Source organism: Octopus bimaculoides, chromosome 6, assembly GCF_001194135.2.
Source record: "Octopus bimaculoides isolate UCB-OBI-ISO-001 chromosome 6, ASM119413v2, whole genome shotgun sequence".
NCBI classification, from domain to species: domain Eukaryota; kingdom Metazoa; phylum Mollusca; class Cephalopoda; order Octopoda; family Octopodidae; genus Octopus; species Octopus bimaculoides.
The window spans coordinates 45,346,554-45,351,622 of NC_068986.1; the positions used below are offsets into that span (position 1 = coordinate 45,346,554).

General features: G+C 34.9%; 1 protein-coding gene across 3 annotated transcripts in view; it reads right to left on the reverse strand.

The window, feature by feature from the left end:
- LOC106882562 (unconventional myosin-Ic) overlaps positions 1–5,069 on the reverse strand; it is a 178,053-nt gene that overhangs the window by 107,178 nt on the left and 65,806 nt on the right. Inside the window, exon 1 of one of the 3 annotated variants that reach the window (XM_052968714.1) lies at positions 420–436. The exons of the other annotated variants lie outside the window; for them this stretch is intronic. The gene's annotated coding sequence lies outside the window, so the exon portion shown is untranslated. Of the gene's footprint in view, positions 1–419; positions 437–5,069 lie in introns of those variants that run through there. 3 annotated transcript variants of the gene reach the window in all.

Genomic DNA, 5,069 nt, shown 5'->3' on the forward strand with positions numbered 1-5,069 from the left:
TTATATATATATATATATATATATATATATATATATATAGGAAGAAAACAAACATGGAGACAGTGGTGTTAACAAATGTTTATTATCAATAACAAATCAATCATTATCCCTTACAGCTGTTTCAATTAATACTCAATGAATTAAATATTAAATTCCTATGCTCTGAGAATAATATCTTCAAAGGGGGAAAAAAATATACCCTTAGATGTTTTGACTGAATTCCTTATTCAGTATGATATAATGAATCCATAAACACACATGTGAATTTAATTGACTGAGTATTAATAGAAACAGCTGTAAGGGATAATGATTGATTTATTAACTTCACTGTATCCATTTTCTTTTTGTTCTTTTGACTGAAAAGAATAGAAAAAGTTTAAATTAATTCAAGCCCACTGGCTTATTAAGCTGAAACTTACCAGGGTTTCCTTGACACATAAAAGACTGAAAATCAAAACTATCACTTGAACAGGACATCAGTCTATTGCAGGATTAACTCCTCACTCCCACTTCAGTTGTTACTGGTACTCATTGACAGCTGAGAGAACTGAAGCAACGTAGAATGAAGTGCATTGTTCAAATACACAATGCACTGCCCTGTTCAAGAATCCTGTTGCCCTACAATTATGAAGCTAACACTCAAATCGATATGTGACACTTTTATTCACACCCACACACGTTACATGTATATGAACTATGTATGGTCACTGGTTGGCAACAAAACCAACTCAACAAATGTCTTGTTTTCCTTTCTTTGTTAAACATCCAAATATAAAGAATTTTTGCCACTAGATGGCTGGTACATGATAATTAGAGACAGTAAGTAGTTAAGGAAATTAAATTTCCTTCCTGAGTCATATAAACTCATAGGGCTGGTTTCCCAGTTTCCATGGTATATATATTCCCTACCTGGATAGGATACCAGTCCATCGCAGGATTACTCATTTTTGCCAGCTAAGTGGGCTGGAACAACATGAAATGAAATGTTTTGCTCAAGAATATAATGAGTTTCCTGGTCCAGGAATTGAAACCGCAATCTTATGCTCATGAGTCCAACACCCCAACCACTAAGCAATAACCTCCACATTACAGAGAGACATTGAATATTTTGTTTGGATTGAGTGACAACAGCACACTAGAGACCAAATAATCTAATCTAAAACAGTGTGGAATGTTATCAAAGAGTAGTGGAAAGGTTGGGTTCTGACATTGATACATATACTAATGTATTGGGTAACAGACTAATATAGCTTACTTTTGTTGTTGTTTTATAGCACTGAGTCAGTGCCGATCAAGCAGAATTATGATCAAAGATATGAGCCTCCCATCTTTATAGGGGTATTCTTTTATCCTTTTATTTACATACTGGTTCAGTCATTGGATTATAGCCATGCTAGGATATCACTTTCACAGGCTTTGGTCAAAAAATATATCTACCCTAGTACTTATTTAAGTTAGGTATTTATATTTATATAAGTGATCTCTATTTGCAAATCACCAGGTTACGTCTAACACAAAACATATTGTTACATGAACAGAAACATAGGCGCGTGTGCGAGTGCACCCCCCCCCCACACAGAGTCATCGTCATCAATATTTTAGGTCTGTTTCCCTTGATGGCATGTGTTGCACAGGTCGTCACAGCCTTAGTCAGTTCTCATTCAGAGTTGCTAATCTCCTAAACCATATCTTATGTGTGCACTTCAATTTGGTTTACTTTCTATGGCTTGATGGTCTTTCTAACACAAACCACTTTACTAAGTGCATTCTATCATGGCACTAATACTGGAGAGGTCGTCAAGTCCTTGTCAGGACTAAAAGGTCTTCTGGACCCCTCCCTTTATAAAGTGTACTAGAAGTATTTTATTGTAACAGTATCACTACAGAGAAGTTACCATGCCCTCAATAAGACAAAAGGATCTAGTCAACCCTCACTTTTCACTCACTTACCAACAACGGTGTAAAGTCTCCTGGGTGGATTTATAGTGACACCAATCTTAGTGTTGTTGCTTTGTATACTGTAAAATTAGAAAGTCCTTGCTACTCTATGATATATTCATTCATTTAGGAAAGACTATGTGGCTTAGGAATGCAGTGAATACTGAACCTGAGTGGAAGTGTGAGTAATAGTGAATATCAGGGGGTTTTTTTTGTGGGATGGGGGAGAAGGAGAAGAAAATAAGAAGCAGCATGGATGATATGAAGTGTGGGTGGTGTGTGAGAGATGCACAGTGCCAGGATGAGGCCAGAGGTGTACAGGGACAGAAACAGTGGGAGACAAATATAGGTGGTGATGCAGGGAGGAGGTCTGCCATTAGCAGAATGTAATGTACAGGTGAAAAGTGAAGGTAAGAGGGACATTAAGAGGAAAATAAGGTGGTAAGAGATCATACTGAAAATGCAAGAGACAAAGGAAGCCTGCATTCTTAATATCGTCGCTTACAGAGGATGCCCTATTTCTATATAATGACTGAATGGTTAACAATAGTAAACATAGCAACAATGCTAAAACAAATTTTGTTCCTATAAACAACATTTCCTCTAATACCTTCGATGATATTATGCCAAATTGTTGAAGCACTAATTTTTCCTAGCAATGAAAATTAATTTCTGTACTGAACTGTTGAGTGCATGTACACCTGAACATATTGATTCTTCAGATTGGCACAAGGTCACAAATGCATATTGGAAGGGATAGAATTGATTGAATTATCCCCTTTTTGAAAAATGACTGGTTTTTAATTTATCGACATGGGAGAGATGTTAGAGTTTCATTCAGCAGGTTTTATAGTGAATAATATGGAGAGAGAGAGAGAGAGAGAGAGAGATCTAGACTATCAAGAGTAAACTATATACTGTGAGGTATTTCAATCTAACGTCCTACTGTTTGTTACATTACAATATCAGCAAAAATAGTTATTTTGTGTAGCTTATGGAGGCAAACCATTTGCATACTGTTTCCAATCTTTGCAGAACTACAAATTTGGCCAGTTATCCCCGTGAGATATAAGTAGTTCATTCCTTTTAAACACATGTACTTAATTGTCTGTGTACTGGTTAATTTTCTGTGGGTACTGGTAGCATAAAATATGTAAAGTACTTGCACAAATAAAGAAAACAATGTCCAATATGCAAAATGAAATAAAAAAAAATAAACCAACCCATTCCCCTTGTGATATTATGAAAATAACCAAAACGAATTTTTCTATTTTCCTTGTTCTTGTAGATACTCCTTTCTTTAACTGAGTAATATCACATAATACTGACTTCATAGATTGGCACAAGGCCATACATATTTAGAGAAAGAGTATAGTCAAATGGATCCATACCAGTATAGTACAGATACTTAATTTACTGATCACAGTGGGACAAATGGCACAAACTGACAGAGGTACGATTTGAACTTTATGTGCAAAAAAACTAAGCAGTGTAGAGCACTCTAATATTTCTTACCACCACGTTCTTTGATATTGTATATCATTTTATAATGAAACATTGTTTAGACTAAAACTATAAATATCTTTGATCTCACTAAATCATCTTGAAGATCATAATTTGACATAGTAATCTAACTGTAGTTAAGACTGAAATGATAAGATGCTGACAAGTTCAGCAATAATTAATTTATCATTTTTTTTTTTATTACTAAACAAGTTTTTTAATGTTCAATATGACCTATATGAAGAAGGTGGAGAGATGACAGAATAAGATATTTATTGAGCTAAATGTATTTAGTTCTATTCCATTTAATTTCGAGTTGAAGTCCTATTGGTGCATCTTTGACACTTCTGGATTATTTCTGAAGGCAAATTTAGTCAACTATACCCTTACATTACACACTTGTTGCTTTCTGTCATTGACAGCAATCTATATTAATGAGATGAAGAAGGGTGGAGAGAGATGACAGAAAGTGTAGAACATTGAATTAAATAAAATACCTAACAGTATTAATCCTGCTATATTCTGTGTTGAAATTTCATCAAGATCAACATTTCATTTTAGCATTCAAGAGTCAACAAAATAAACACCATTAATTTACAGAGATCATTTAAATTGAATATCTTCCACCACTAATAAAAATATCATATATAGCCTTAAGATAACTTAGGGCTATGAATATAACCTTAAGTTATCTCAAAGCTATATTCATAAAGAGTATAGTCTTAAAATAACTCAAGGCTATATGGAAAATGCATCAGCACCTACTACAATATACAAACAAAAGAAATATTTGACCCAATATTAATTTAAAAATTAATCAATGAAAATAAAAAGGATTTTTTTTCTACATAAGTGCAGGCCCTGCTGTGTGGCTACGAAATTCACTTTGGAACCAAATAGCTCTGGATTCACTTCTACTGTCCAGCACTGTACTATAGTTTTGGTTTGAGCAATATCTTGTGAGTAGATATGACAGGTGTAGGCAAGGCTATAGCATAAGTATGGTTGTGTGCTTAGGAGTTTGCTTTGCAACCTTGAGGTTTTTAGTTCAATCTTTCAATATGATACTTCAGGCAAATGTCTGCTATTATAGCCCTGAGTCAACGAAAGCCTTGTGAATAGAGGTAATGTGGCCGATGCTGGTGTCATGTAATTAGCACCTGTGTTGGTGGCATGTAAAAAGCACCTTTCGAGCATTGAGTTTCACAGAGAGAATGACAAATAACTGAGACCTTTGACAATATGCCGTGCTTGAGTAGAAGACCCATCAAGTCAAGTGAAATCGTAGTCGTGGCAAATGCTGGAGTCATGCAACTGGCACCCATACTGGTGGCATGTAAAAGCACCCATTACACTCTCAGAGTGGTTAGCGTTAAGAAGGGCATCCAGCCACGGTCAAACTGTTCAACCCATGTCAGCATGGACAATAGATGTTAAATGATAATGATGATGATGATATATATATATCACTGGTGGCACTCCAGCATAGCAATAGCCTTAGGGCTGAAATGTAAAAAAAGATTAAAAGAATATATATATATATATATATATATATATATAATAATTTTTCCAGAGGATGTAGCAACCGTTACCAATATAGCATAAGAACTTATATCGAATTTGAAGTC